The sequence below is a fragment of the Poecilia reticulata genome, chromosome 6, assembly GCF_904066995.2.
Source record: "Poecilia reticulata chromosome 6, P_reticulata-male-v2, whole genome shotgun sequence".
Taxonomy (NCBI): Eukaryota; Metazoa; Chordata; class Actinopteri; order Cyprinodontiformes; family Poeciliidae; genus Poecilia; species Poecilia reticulata.
Window position 1 is genome coordinate 17,282,823 of NC_088835.1, and position 16,319 is coordinate 17,299,141.

At 41.4% G+C, this 16,319-nt stretch overlaps 1 long non-coding RNA gene across 1 annotated transcript; it reads right to left on the reverse strand.

Moving 5' to 3' along the window:
* Positions 1–4,821: 4,821 nt before the first annotated feature.
* LOC145551976 (uncharacterized) lies at positions 4,822–7,473 on the reverse strand. Its single transcript, XR_014087881.1, has 2 exons — positions 4,969–7,473; positions 4,822–4,893 (listed from the first exon to the last, which is right to left on the reverse strand). It is a non-coding gene; the product is annotated as an uncharacterized LOC145551976 (long non-coding RNA).
* Between the last annotated feature and the right edge of the window lie 8,846 nt (positions 7,474–16,319).

The following is a 16,319-nucleotide window of genomic DNA, read 5'->3' on the forward strand; positions in this document are numbered from 1 at the left end:
TGTCGTCTGTCGGTTTCCATGGCAACGGGTCGTGTTAAGCCGACATGCAGATCGAAAAAAAAGGCAGAATAGAAGTTGTGTTTGGTTCTTCACCTGTTTATCAGCTTTATTGTACCTTTATTGTGGCGCACTGTCTGCAGCCGCTGCAATTCATAAAAGTTAAAACAAGCGACAAAAACTGAACTAATCATCAAACTATGGCTCCTACAGCATATTTAAAATAAAACGACTGACCAATATGAGATAAATTTGATCCTTCTTGCATCTTGACAGAACTAACAGAAACAAAATTGTTCATAGATTTGTATCACGGAGAATTTATCAAACATCAGTTTTCTCCTCTATTTATATGTGACAACAAATGATGGCACTACGAATATTTTTGTGACAGATTTCTGCTCGTCCTGCATTGGGATAAAATGGTTGTCTGGACATAACTCAATGAATCACATAGTGACTAATAGGCACTGTCCAATCCAGTAATGCATATCAATTAGCAGGAATATGAAAGACATAAAAATAATTAACTATACTATATTAAGAAATTATATTTAATTCTCAGTGCTACATGAATGCAAGTTAAAACATTTTGCAACAAGTAAATCAAGTAAATTAAGTCCAATGTTAGGTCTGTGTAAGCTAAACGTGAGAGTGAGACGTTTTATATATATATATATATATATATATATATATATATATATATATAAATCTGCAGTTATACACATACTGCCACCCCTGAAAAACTCCCTGCCACCTTCTTGCCACCCCATAAATATTTTTCTAGATCCGCCCCTGTCAGCAATCAACCTCCCCAGCGTATATACTACTCATTCTCAGTTCCTCCTTGCTGCTTCCTCCCATTTAATCCCATTAGATCCTTTTCCCACAGTCATGTTCCTTCTGCTTTTGTTTGTTCCTGAAGTTTTTTTTGGTGTCCTCTGGCTCCCTATGGTCCCATGTTTATTTATTTTTGTAAGTCTTGGTTTGCATTTTTTTCCATTAAATATTCAAATCTACGGCCACCTCAGCTTCTCTGCATTTGGATTCACTCAACAAACACACATCACAGATGGAGTTTCAGATATTTTACAAAGATTTTCTTTTTTTTTTTTTTACTTCAGTCTCTAGATTAAGTAAAAAGTAAAAGCTAGAGGAAAAATAATTCAAAAGACTTGGAGCTGTAATGTTAGCAAAAAGGGTTTACACAACCAACTTTAAAAACAGAATTTGGAAAAAATAACGCAATATAACATTATCCTTTTGCTCCAAGAAAAAAAAAAAAAACAGAATGGAACAGTAAGTGTTTGAGCCAAAATCGAACTTTAAAGGAGTCCTAATAAGCTTATCACATTCCCGCTGTTTTATTTTATAAATCTTCTTGCTTCAATGTTGAGCTGCAAAAGCCAAAAGGAACATGTGCGTTTCAATTTTATGGCACTTGCAGCGTCTGGCTGATTTTACGTTTGGTTTTGCCAAAGTTAGCAAGGAAACGTGAGGTTTGCAGATATCTCACAAATGCTGTAATGCAGATGTCACTGTTTCCTATCAAAATAAGTGCTGACTTGTTATTTGATTTGTCAACCAGTGTTCATAAAAAAAAAAGAAGAAGAAAAAAAGAAAAACCCTCAGATGGTTCATATCATGGTCAAACAGTGGCTTAATGCAACAGACTTGCTGGGCTTAATAGTGTGGTCCTGGGGGGTTTCCAGCTACTAGTGTAGGGCTCAGCCAGTCACACAAGCCTGTGAACACACCCAAATATGTGCACTATATATATATTGCATACTATATGTAGGTCCCCTCGACACTGCTATAATAATCTTAGAACTACTGCGGTTCTGCTGTTGTGACCGTTTCCACTTGAATTAGGAGAACTCAGCGGAATGTAAAATCCAATCCAAGTCTGTTATCAGGAGTCAAAGGTGCAGCCATAGCTGTATAACTTCATGGGCTGTGAATGCAGGAGGGTGAATTTTAAGCTTTAGCAGCTTGTAAGTGTGTATGACCTGAATTATGGATTTATGTGAATCAAAGAAAGTGTGAGGACAAATTGGAGTGTGACCTGAAACCAAGAGTGAGGACATATAGCTGAACGAAATACCAGTAGAGATATTACTTTAATCTAGCGCATTTCAATCACCGGGAAAGCTTTGAAGTGTCAGGTACCAGATATGCGGGGGCCACAATCTAAAATTTTATTCGCGTAGAACTGTGCCTCATTTAATCTAGCATGGCATGCATGTTGCCATGTTGAAAGGTCAAGATGAGAAATCCATCATGCAATTCCAGGGGCCTGGGATTGCATAGTAATTGGAAAAGTATCCAGAAACTTTAAACCTTTCTGCAGTTTTGTATACTGCAATGGGAGACCTACGTCTTTCGTTAGAATTATTTCAGTAACACTGGGATAAACCAGAGGATAACTAGGAAGTGGATAGAAAAAAATGTGTGTTAAAAAAAAGATACAAATAAAAAAGATACTTCCTTTTCATTCAGGTCCATTAGATAAATATTAGTGTTTTGTGGTATCATTGCACATTTACCCAACACCTCAAGCTCGAGCAATTTATAACTATTTTCTCTGATTTAAAGTAGATCTTAGACATTGACAAGTTGATTTAAACACATGGACATGCTTTGCAGCTCAAGCTGTATAGTTAGTGCTTTTTACCCTGCTGGGATGTAAACCTTTGGCCCAATCTCCCCACAACATTATGCTGCCACTACCATGTTTCTCCTTGGAGATGTTCTGTTCAGAGTCATATGCAGTGTTCCATACAAGGTGTAAAGCATTGGTTGCATTTGACCAAAGCCTGGTCATTATTTTTTGCTTATTCTGCCTATTGAAGTTTTGTCAGATTAACTGCACACAACACTTTTCATCAATGGCTTTGCTTTGTGTTGGTTTATCACATACAATTATGATAAAATACATAAAATTTGATCATTAAGACATTTCTAAAGGTTCAAGTGGTGAGAGTCACTATGTGATGAGGGTCAATGTCCTTACTCTTGATTCTTATGTTCTTTACTATGTCAATGAAAATCAGAAGGAAAAATGGTGAGACTAAAGATCTTAGTACTTTTTGCTACTTTATACAAAATGAGAAAACATAAGTTTAAAAGATTTACAGACAAAAATAAATTATTCTCAAGTGAAGGGCTCTTTTTAGAGTGCAACACATAAATGAGAACCATACATTTGGCATCCAATTCGAAATGGTCTTGCCCCATTAAATTACTATAACTGCATCTTGTGGTGCCATGGTCCTGGCACACCTTCCATTGGGAGTTTTTCAAAAAAGAGCTGCCACTGGCATCTGCCTTTTTACTTTTAAAACAGCCAGCCTTAATTCCATCCACCATAATGGAAATGACTCTAGAAGATGTTAGGAATGGGGAAAAGGAATTAAGTTTATATACGCAACTCCAAAGACAGATTTCTTAGCATTAAAACATCCTGGGCCTGAAGTTACATGTTTTATTTAACATAATTAAGTGGCAGCTGTGAGATGGAATTATCATGACATTTCAGCTAAAATTCATAAGCTGATCCGATATCTCTTTTGAGCTCATTTTACTAATATATTCTGTAAACATTTTGCACTAAACATCAGATGTTTGTTATTTGCACTGTTTAGGCAATGGTAGCCTTTTGGTAATACGCTTCCCTTCCACTGTCCTCTTTATGTGGTTGGTAATGAGATTTACCAATCACTGTAGCCAAGGGGGGCCATTTACTTTGTCCGAATGTGGTTCTGTCAGCTTGGGAACTTGTGTAGTGAAGGGTCTGTTGGTCATGAGAAAATGATTTCCACATGGCTAAATGTCTCTTAACCACTGTAACATGACGGGTAAATGAATAAAATTCTACTATGGGACAAAACACCGGCTAGTGATGTCATCTGAATGATTCAAAACATTCTCCCAGCATATAACCTTATTCTGTTAGTTTTCCCTGTTGTTAGATATAAATTGAAGGTGTAAAGGTGACTTCACAGCAAACAAACCGGAATCAATAGATTGTGCAAAGTCTCATACAGAAGAAAAAAACTGGATACAGCAGGACAACAGCATACCAGCAGCCATGATGTTTATTTTCAAAGCCAATTCTGCAACGCCCGAGAAAGCTTTACACAACCCATTCCCATCATAGGTTATAAAACTGCAACATGGACCAACTTTATTGACCCGAGTTCACATCGTGCGACAGATGGACAAGTTTTAATTTAAAGATGATAAATAAATGACTTGAAATGAGGACAAAAAAAATACATTACACTAAATATGTTATAATTCCATGTTATAATTTTAAATAAAAATTACTTCACATATACAACATGGCAAATTGAGGTGAGGTCACAGCGGACTTTCAGCAGTGACCAGAAACTTGTCAAGTTTAGTTGTTTGTCTTTACCATTTTCCTAACCCACCAATCTGATTGGCAAAGTGGTACAGCATGCATGACATGCGTTCGTCAATGGATAGACGTGGCTTGAAGCATGTTGGTAAGTGTAAAAAGTCTGATATGCATTTGTTCCTACTGAGGTCGATTATAATGTTGTATAAGCAAAGACTTTAAAATGTTAAGTGTGTGGTAGTTACAATTTAAGGTTGAAAAGTTTTAAAGCAAGAGGCCATTTGTAACACGGCAGTACTAAGAATCCCTCCTAACTTTAGTTTGATGGAAACCTTCCTGTCATCACAGCTCTCTTCTCTTTGAGAGATGTATGTGCATTCCATTTTTAACAACAGAAAAAAAAAAACCTCTGGCTGTAAGGGTACTCAGAGGGGACCCGGAAATTCAACCACACACAGGAGTATAAAAAGGAAAACAAAGTTTATTTTTTCAGATACTGGTTTCAGCTAAGGGAGAGGTCATCAAACACAGCACTGAGGAGAGAGGGGAGAAGACTGGTGAAGCACGGACAAAGGAGGGGTATCTTGGAAATGTTCAGCTTAACTGACCTGTAGAGCAGTGGACGGGTGGAGCAGAGGAACAGAGGGTCTGATGACAGGGAGATGCAGGAAACCAGAGGAACAGGCTTCTGTGGAGGCAAGGAAGATCTCCACGGGGAGATCCGAGATGCAGCACCCAGAGACTTTGTCGAAAAACAGGCAGAGGTCATACACAGGAGGACAGAGAGCAGACTTAGCTTAGAGGGGCAGGCAGTAATCGGTGGTCGTGAGGCAGAGCTTGGGTCAGGGTCCAGAAATCCAGAATAGAAGGGATCCGTGAAGGGCTTGGCAGGAGGGGTAAATCCGTGGTCAGAAGGAGGGGTCGAAGAAACACAGAAGGCTTGGCAGGAAACGCTGGATCTCTACTGGCTCGTGGCTGTCGATAATCTGGCAGGGAAGCAGAGGCTGAGGGGTGTTTAAGTAGGGCAAGGCCCAGGTGGAACAGGTAAGCAATCAGGCGTGGCAGGTGAACTGAATGAGTGCTTAACACAGCATGGACAGGACATGAATCATAACACTGGCTCTGAAAATGCCAATACAACCAAGAGCTAAAAACAGCAAATACACATTATAAAAGTAGTAAAAATTAAAAATCTCCAGCAAGCGCATTATAATAAGTTTGTTTCCATATTGAATGTGTTTGTTGTATCACTTAAGAAGTCCGACATTTCTTTTAACTCCCTGTTTCTATTCGGGGCTAAGATGGTGTACAAGAGGTCAGCAGCTGGAATTTTGGTGTCCATGTAAACTATTATGGAGTTCTATTAGAAATCACAAAAATTTCAGTGGGTGTAGTTGTTATGGTGGAAGCAGGTCGCTTCAACACCTGTTATATGATTAAGTTTAATGTTTATTTCAAGTTAAGATTTTCAAAAACTAATTAAACATATTAAAATCAAGTGTGAATTAGATTTAAGCTGTAATAGAAAAAAAAAATTAAACGCATCTACATGCATGAACAATGTTAAATCCATAATAAAAATTTAACTCTAAAGATAAGGAAATGTGGATATAATAACTTATCTAACCTGATGAAAACTTCACAGAGATCTACAATCTCTTTTTCAAGAAGGACCGAGCAAGACCCGGTTACTAGCATTTACATTCACAAAAAATGCTCATGTCTCCCTGTCTGGCGATCCAGTGTGGGAGTTTTGGTTTCAGAATTGCCAGAAGAATGCCAGTTTCCCAATCGTTTTGTGTCAAGTGAAAAACTGGGCTTTTTTTTTTTTGACTGTGCAGATTTTGAGAACTTTATCCAGCATTTAATGGACCTCAGTGAGTAAATTAAATGTTCCATTTCATGACAAAGGAGTAGGTGAAAGTCTGCTCAGTCTAAAAAAAGAATTTGGCAGGAAATCTTGGATTTGTAAAGTAGCATCTGAATTAAGACTTCTGCAACAATTTTGTTTGAGAGGTGAGATCAAAGCAGACATTTGGGCCATGATGTTTGTCATTTAATGCCCAGTGATAACCAAGCACAGCATTTCTGCGCAAACATCTGTTATCGGCAGTCAAACATCAAAGTTGTTCTTCCACCAACATTCTCACAGTACAGTACAGCTTTGGACTAAAGATCTGAGGAAATCTGATTATCCTGCCCAAGGTCATTTGATCTGTGTTCCAAGTTAACTTTTACATTCAACGTGAAATCCCACTGGGCTTTCACTTATTTCAACAGGTGAAATAATTCTCATAATGCATTCAGATGAAATATAACACGCCCCAAAGACCATACAATTTTTTTAAATTTTTAACTACGGTAACGAGAGCCAGATGGAATAAATCAATATTGTACTTCTTTTATGTTAGATCCGTCACAGAAAGTTGTGATCTGTGCAAAATTTGAATAACAGCAGATTATATTGATTTGAAAATATTGTAAGCTAGATCTAGTCCATGAGAGAAGGGAAGGACGATCGGAGGGAGCCTCTGCGAGCCGAATCGATGACAGTGGGACCTAGATCGCTGAAGGAGGGGAGGCAGATGAACTAGCTGGCTGAGCGTCACAGAGGTAAGAAAAGCATGGCTGAAAAGCTGAAGAGCCCATCTTTGTTGGTGCTTTTGAAGGAACTCTTGCGAGATGATTGGCTGGAGTGGCTGCGCTCCGGTGCTTGTTGATTGAAGAGTGGGCGTGGTAATAGAAGAGGCCGGCGAATTGGGAGTCTTCCCAGCTTCAATTTACGCTTTAAAGCTTCCATGTCTGCCCATGTGCACCAGTCATGGGTGTTAATTAGAACCTGTCAAATGACTGACTGGCTTAAAATTTTCCCATCGTTTAAAAAATAACCAGTCAAATACGGAAAATATTCCGTTAACGCAACCTCTGATTCCTATTCATCCTCTGGTTTGTATTACAAAGTATTTATTTTTTATTTAGCTTAACCAATTTTACTTATTTTTTCCTCAACATTGCTTAATTTTTAGCTGTGTGAAGCTGACACCCCACCCATGTCAAAAAATCAGCAAATAGTCTGAATGGTTAGTGCTCCGTTTGTGCCGTTAACATTTTCGTTTGTGTAGCTTTGATTTCTGAGACATTAAAAATAATTTTTTAGGTCATCCAGAGTTCACCATCCCCCCCATATTGCTCCAAAACAATATGGGGGGGGGAGGGGGGGATATTGTTTTGGCCGATATTTTATCGGCCAAAATATCTCAATTTTGGCTGATTAAAAGTTATATCTCAATTACGTCATTTTGGCCAATTACGACACACTGCACAAACCGTTGACAGTTTCAACGGTTTGTGCCGTTGAAACTGTCGTTTGTGCAGCTTTCGTCTTTGACATATTAAATGTTATAATCTTGGTCGATGAATTTAATTCAGAAGATGTGCCCTTTATGCTTATGCTTAAGTGTTAATGATTAAATATAAATGTAAAGGCTGCAAGATATTGCCTCTCTATGTTTCAATAGGTTTAAAAAGTCTGGACTTCAAATATAAGTTGTGAATTTAAATAAATACATATGCAAGCTAGCCATGCATACATCCTCTCTGCTTTTATGGGGATGGATTGCATTGGGGTTGGGGGCTCACTACAGTGTGGGTGGAGCCAATCCCAGTTGACGTAGTGTGAGAACTGTCAAAAGTTCGCAAAAAATTTATGTGCTTTTAAAAATCCTTGAATCCCATACACATTTAAAGTCAGAAATAGGATGAAATGAAAATTGTTGCATTTAAAATTTATTTACTAAATATTAAGTACATTACTTGGATGAACTTTATTAAACCAGTGACGCACTTCCGGTTTACTCTGCAAAAACTTTGCTCAAGCAACTAGCATATTAACTATGGTATTTTTATTATTAGTATTTTTTCCGTTTGCTGCGTAATCAGCAGAAAGTAAGTCAACAATGTGAATATAATTGTTCAGACCACCTCCGAAATCAAAGCACAGTTGAACAGGTTATACACATTACGTTAGGGTCATGGCTGCATGTCCTTTATTGGCAGGATTCAATTATTGTGGAGAGAGAACGCTATATTTGTGAGAAACATTGCTATCCTAAAACATTTCTTGAAATGAGACAAATTTCTTGTTGTTCTAAATCTTTATTGAAGTTCAAAACAAAAGAGGGTACACATTGTCCAACAGCTGAAAATCTGAAGAATTTAAACGAAGTAGCCCACACTTTGGTTTGTTTTGGAGCAATATGGGGGGATGGTGAACTCTGGATGACCTAAAAATTTATTTTTAATATCTCAGAAACCAAAGCTGCACAAACAAAGATTTTAACGGCACTAACCTGCACAAACGGAGCATTTTGGTTTGTTTTGGAACAAGATGGGGTGACGGCGACGTCATCTGCCAAAATTATAAGTTTTAATATCTTATAAATGAAAGCTGCACAGACACACACAAACCTGCACAAACGGAGCACTAACACACTAGCCCACTTTGGTTTGTTTTGGTACAAGACGGGGTGACGGTGACATCATCAGCCAAAATTATAACTTTTAATATCTCAGAAACCAAAGCTGCACAAACAAAAATTTTAACGGCACAAACCAGCACAAACGGAGTACTTTGGTTTGTTTTGGCGCAAGATGGGGTGACGGTGGCGTCATAGACCAAAATGATAACTTTTAATATCTCAAAGACGAAAGCTGCACAAACGACAGTTTTAACGGCACAAACGGAGCACTAACGAAGTAGCCCACTTTGGTTTGTTTTGGAGCAACATGGGGGGGATGGTGAACTCTGGATGACCTAAAAAAAATGTAATATCTCAGAAACCAAAGTTGCCCAAACGAAAATGTTAACGACACAAACCTGCACAAACGGAGCACTAACCATTCAGACTATTTGCTTGATTTTTTGACGTGGGTGGATTCAAAAGCTTGGAAGTGAAGTCGGTGAGGTATATAGCACATTTTCAGCAACAAGGAAATTCAAACAAAATAAACCAAAGGAAAAAAGAAAAAATGAGGAAAGAAAACTAATCTAATGTTGTTCTAAAGTATGTAAACCAAGTGCTCCTGTTCAGGGTTGCTAAGTATCTAATTCTATTTCTAAATAGTGAGTACTCTACAGGCTTTCTATTACCTATCCCACTGATGGAATATGATGATGTTAAAGTGTTATGATGTCATAAGAGAAAGATTCCTTGAATGTCCTGTCTGAATCAGGTTGGCAGAAAGACGAATCATATACGTAGGTGTTTCCATATTTTTTTAGATTTTCTGATACATAGTTGAAAATGTCGCTAGTTGAAACTGCTTTGTTATCGCAGTACGAAATTAAACAATTGAGTAAAGAGAAATTGGTTTCCTTGGTTCTGGATTTCTTAGGAAGGCTGAAAAAAAATGCTGCCCAATTATCTAGAGAAACAAAACTAGAAAAAGAACTGAATGAAGCTAATGAACAAATTCACCATATGACTGAGAAAATTGAGTCACTCACAAAAAAGCTAAGCTGGTCTCAAAGGCGAAACGAAGTCCTGGAAATAGTGAAGATCCCACAGTTAAAACGTGAGATTGAGAACGGGAGAGCCCACAGGAGTCAGTTGTTGTCTCAGCAAAATCTCGCCAGAAATAAAGTGAAAGACCTTCAAACATCTTTGAAAAACCTCCAGATAACATCAAAAATGCAGGTTGACAAGCTTGAGGCAAAGAAAAATAAAGTGATATCTGAAATGTCAGATTACGCCTTGAAAATCGATAAGTATGAAAGGGAAGTCAGGAATCTTGTGTGTGAAGTGTCCCGAAAGATCAACGACATCAGCATGAAGAACAATGAGATTTTGAGACAAAAAGAGAAAACCACACTTCGTGAGGGCCAGATTATAGTTCTGGAAAAACAACTGACAGAGGCAGAGAAGGAAAATACAATTCTAAATAAGAAACTTTCAAGAACGCCATTGGAGGAAATTATAGATAAAACGAAGGAAGAGTTTGAAGCAAGGCTCAGTTTAACGTCAGGCGTGTTACTTGAGGAAAAACTGAAAAACAGAACATTAGTAAAACGTCTGTTGAAAAAAGACCGTGAGGTGAACAAACTGTTGAAGCAGCAGGCTGAGAGTGCTAAGCTCTTAGCCTCACAAAAACAGAAAGAGCCTGTGGTGAAAAAAGGTTTTGAACCCAGTAGGTCTGATTGGAGAAAGCTGAAGGAAGAAAACAGATGTTTAAGTACCGAGATGGAGGTGCTAATGGAAAACAGGGCGAGGGATCAACATAAGATAAAAGAAGTCACCGAAAAAGTGTTTCAGGTGAGAAAAAAGTACTTCAGTGAGAAGGTGAAACATGAGGAACTGAAGGAATCCATAAAGAGGAACGAGGCTAAGATAGAAGAAGATACTCCTTTGAAAGAACCTACAGTTAAAAGTAAAGTTGAAGTGCAAACCAACGATGAACAAGTCACATTTCTACCACCCATCTTGGAAAGAACCTCCCAGCTACCCAAGAAAATAATTTTGACTCTGGGTGAAGGCAAGTTAGAGCCAGACTTTAAAGATGACAAACTCTTAACACCAGAAAAGTTCAATCAGTTTAAGCCAGCGCCCCCTAGCAAGAAGAAGCCCGAAACGCCATCTTCTAGATGGTCAGCCTGGAATCTTTCTCTCAGGGGAACTGAGCAGAGAAAAGGTAGCGGGCAACCTGGCGGGAGTGCTGAGAAGATTTTAAATGGTCACAAACGTTTTAACTAAATGCATAGGTTTTCTCCTGAGAACAAAACTGACAGTTCCTCAGACTCGACTTAAGAGGAAAGGAGATCAAACTTTTTCTGTTGCTGCTCCTGTTTTATGGATTAACTTACCTTTCCAGATTAGATCTGCCCACAGCCTGGATCATTTTAAATCGCTTCTTAAATCTCTTTTTTACTCTTTGGCAATTGATGTATTGTTTAGTGCTCTGTTTTGTCATTTGTGTTATTGTTCTTGTACAGCACTTTGGTGCAGTTTTATACCTGTTTTAAAGTGCTATATAAATAAATTTGACATTGACATTCTCCGGGTGCTCCGGTTTTTCCAACCTTCTGGAAAAAAAGTGATCAGGTTAATTGGTCTTTTAATTTTACCTGTGTCTCAATCACTGGCTGTTAGAGATACAAAGAATATTAACTTTTCTAGTTCAGATTCTTAATGTGTTTCTTTTTAGCACACACTCCTTAAATGGCCTCATACAATGTCTCCCAGCCTAGTGTGTCTGCGTTTTCTTAGTCGTCTAATTAGCCATAGCTATTTAGCACTTAGTTAATAGATTATTGTTTATATGTATATATAAATATAAACATGTATACATATATGTATATATACATATAAACATGTATAGCCTAATATATATTATCTGTAGGTAGGCCTGTCGCGATAAATGATAAATCAATTAATTGCACGATAAATTAAACCTATCGACCTCATTTTAATTATCGGCTTTATTGTCTCTTCCTGCCTTTTATCATTCTGTTGATGACACTGAATGAAAAAAGGCTCAGCTCCGGTGCTCTCCACTGACCCTCCGCTCCTAATTTCCTCGGTGTAATGACCAGCTCACACTACACGAGTTGTCGGCCGACTGTCGGCCCATTTTCAAAACCTGCGAGACCACACATTAGCCGACAGAAATCCTAGGTATAAAGGTTCAATCGGGTTCGATTGTGCCGTGTGGCGTCCTGCCACATCGGCCAAAATAATGGCTACAAGTCCAGTTAACTAATTTTAAAATCAGGCATTAATCAATGCTTTACTAGAATCTACCTGTGATGCATGTGGCTAGAGTCAGCGTAAAGTTCTGACAGAATGAAAATCATTATAACCTATTTATGTCATGTTAACGAAGAACACCTGAAAACTTAAGGGGTTTATCAACTGCGGTAGCAATTGCTAAATTGCTACAATTGCTACCGCAGTTTAGCAATTTACTAAAATTGCTAAACTGCAATTTTAGTAAATTGTCTCCTTGAGAGGGGCTGGACCTACTTCCGGGCTGGAGTGGGCATACTTGTTTCTCCCCATCTGGGCGCCTGTACATTGAGGTTCACCCCGGTGAATGAGAGAGTAGCCTCCCTCCGCCTACGGGTGGGGTGACGGGTTCTGACTGTTGTTTGTGCTTACGGGCCAAACAGCAGTTCAGATTACCCACCCTTCTTGGAGTCCTTAGAGGGGGTACTGGAGAGTGCCCCTCCTGGGGACTCCCTTGTTCTACTGGGGGACTTCAATGCTCACGTGGGCAATGACAGTGAGACCTGGAGAGGCGTGGTTGGGAAGAACGGCCCCCCCGATCTGAACTCGAGTGGTGTTCTGTTGTTGGACTTCTGTGCTCGTCACAGATTGTCCATCACGAACACCATGTTCAAGCATAAGGGTGTCCATATGTGCACTTGGCACCAGGACGCCCTAGGCCGCAGTTTGATGATTGACTTTGTCATTGGATTTGCGGCCGTATATCTTGGACACTCGGGTGAAGAGAGGTGCGGAGCTGTCCACTGTCCACTACTTGGTGGCAAGTTGACTCCGGTGGTGGGGGAGGAAGCCGGTCAGACCAGGCAGGCCCAAACGTGTAGTGAGGGTCTGCTTGGAACGTCTGGCGGAGTCCCCTGTGAGACGGAGCTTCAACTTTCATCTCCGGCAGAACTTCGAACACGTTCCGGAGGAGGTGGGGGACATTGAGTCTGAGTGGACCATGATCCGTACCTCCATTCCCGAGGCGGCCTATCGGAGCTGCGGCCGCAAGGTTGTTGGTGCCTGTTGCGGCTGCAACCCTCGAACCCGTGGGTGGACACCTTCGGTGAGGGAGGCTGTCAAGCTGAAGAAGGAGTCCTATCGGGCCTTTTAGGCCTGTGGGACTCCAGAAGCAGCTGATGGGTACTGGCGGGCGAAACGGTATGCGGCTCGGGTTGTCGCTGAGACAAAAACTCGGGCGTGGGAGGAGACAGACTTCCGTACGGCTTCGAGGCGATTCTGGTCCACCATCCGGCGTCTCAGGAGGGGGAACCAGTGCAGCACCAACACTGTTTATAGTGGAGATGGTGTGCTGCTGACCTCAACTCGGGACGTTGTGGGCGGGTGGGCGGAATACTTTGAAGACCTCCTCAATCCCACCAACATGCCTTCTGTTGAGGAAGCTGAGCCTGGGGACTCTGGGTTGGACTCTCCAATCTCTGGGGACGAGGTCGCCGAGGTGGTCAAAAAGCTCCTCGGTGGCAAGGCCCTGGGGGTGGATGAGATCCGCCCAGAGTTCCTTAAAGCTTTGGATGTTGCAGGGTTGTGTTGGCTCATGCCACTCTGCAATATCGCATGGACATCGGGGGCAGTTCCCCTGGATTGGCAGACTGGGGTGGTGGTTCCCCTGTTAAAAAAGGGGGACCGGAGGGTGTGCTCCAATTACAGGGGGTTACACTCTTAAGCCTCCCTGATAAGGTCTATTCAGGGGTCCTGGAGAGGAGGGTCCGTCGGATAGTCGGAACCTCGGATTCAGGAAGAGCAGTGTGGTTTTCATCCTGGTCGTGGAACACTGGACCAGCTCTACACCCTCAGCAGAGTCCTGGAGGGTGCATGGGAGTTCGCCCAACCAGTCTACATGTGTTTTGTGGACTTGGAGAAGGCGTTTGACCGTGTCCCTCGGGAGGCGCTGTGGGGGGTACTCCGGGAGTATGGGGTACCGGGCCCTTTGATACGGGCTGTCAGGTCCCTGTATGACGGGTGTCAGAGTCTGGTCCGCATTGCCGGCAGTAAGTCGGGCTCGTTTCCTGTGAGAGTTGGACTCCGCCAAGGCTGCCCTTTTGTCACCGATTCTGTTCATTACTTTTATGGACAGAATTTCTAGGTGCAGTCGAAGTGTTGAGGGGATCCATTTTGGTGGCCTTAGGATCGCATCTCTGCTTTTTATGGATGTGGTCCTGTTGGCTTCATCGGAATGTGATCTGCAGCTTTCACTGGAGCGGTTCGCAGCCGAGTGTGAAGCGGCCGGTATGAGGCTCAGTGCCTCCAAATCCGAGGCTATGGTCTTGAGCCGGAAAAGGGTAGAGTGCCTTCTCCAGGTTAGGGGGGTCGTCCTGCCTCAAGTGGAGGAGTTTAAGTATCTGGGGATCTTGTTCACGAATGAGGGAAGAAGGGAGCGGGAGATTGACAGGCGGATTGGGGCAGCGTCTGCCGTGAAGCGGGCGTTGTACCGGTTTGTCGTGGTGAAGAGAGAGCTGAGCCAAAAAGCGAAGCTCTCGATTTACCGGTCGATCTACGTTCCCACCCTCATCTATGGTCATGAGCTTTGGGTCATGACCGAAAGAACGAGATCATGGGTACAAGCGGCCGAAATGGGTTTCCTCCGCAGGGTGGCTGGCTCTCCCTTAGAGATAGGGTGAGAAGCTCGGTCATCCGGGAGGGACTCAAAGTAGAGGCACTGCTCCTCCATGTCGAGAGGAGCCAGTTGAGGTGGCTCGGGCATCTGGTAAGGATGCCTCCTGGACGCCTCCCTGGTGATGTGTTCCGGGTACGTCCCACCGGGAGGAGGCCTCGGGGAAGACCCAGGACAGGCAGGAGGGACTATGTCTCTCGGCTAGCCTGGGAACGTCTTTGGATTCGCCCGGAGGAGCTGGAAGAAGTGGCTGGGGAGAGGGAAGTCTGGGCCTCCCTTCTGAAGCTGCTGCCCCCGCGACCCGACCTGGTTTCCAGCCGACGAGTTCTAGCTTCAGTGATTCAGCAGCTGAGATTGAGTCCAAAATCCGATACGAGATTCATCTGTGCTGTAGTGAATCCGTCTCTCTTTAAAGATATCTCCCTCTTCTTCCTCACATCGTGTCTTTATGAAACCTTCAAAACAAAAAAGGAAGATTTGGGATGTATCTTACTTTTTACAGAGTGAACGAATTACACATAAATAATAGTCTTTACAACCTGTGTAAACTTTGCTGATGAATGTTATAACATGTAAGTTTTATAATATATGTTACATTGTCACATTTCCAATGTAGGCTCTTGTGTCAGTCAGATAATCTAAGTCAATGTTATATAATTTTTTTTTTTGATTTACGGAATCAGCCTTCATAGCGGGGCTGAACCCCGTATTACACCAAGCAATGTAACTAATATTAGCTGGTATCTCGCCGGTGGACATAAATACAGTAAAATAATATTCTAATCACACAATAATATGCCCATCTTACTTGTGGAATGTTGTCCGTGGAGCCCTCACGTTAATAGTCCGTCGCTCCAAACAAGAATATCCCTCAGTGCTGAGGCATCATCTGCTGTTTTGGTTGAGCAAAGTAGGAGGGACGACCCATCCAAGATGGCCGCCGTATTTCCTGCGCCGGAGCAGCCAAAGCGGGGTCTACTCTTATATTATGTCTACTGGGGACTCGCAACAAATGGGTGGCAGAGGTCATCGTGGCGGCACGTAGCTGGTAGATGTTTCTGTGTGACAAACAAAGAAGTTAAATCCTGTTGCTAACATGAACACAAAAGCTATAAATGTCTGGGCAAGGAGAGAGTTCATCTGTTCAACTGACTGGCGATGAATACATAAACAAAAAGCTGGGTTGTTGACATTTTGTATAAGTGTATTTGTGAGCCTGCCTCTTTATTATTGAATTTAATAGAATTTCAGATTTTTGTATAACTTTTCTTCAGGTGAACTTAGAAAGTGTTAAGGAAAAATTATAATTTGTAGTATTTAATATAGTTTAAACATCTTTGAACAGGTTTATGTTAGTGGTTTGAAACTAAAACTATTGCTGGGTAAGTATTGAAACAGAGAGATCTGTAGTAGAGCTTCTGCCCGGACCCCTGTGGTCTTACAGGAGGCCATAAATTAACATATACAGGGAGCCAGAGACAGTATCATTTAAATTACCTTGGGAAACAGGAACCTGGCCAGTTCACAAGACATCAGAAGCCTTCTGTGGACATCTGGGATGGTGTAA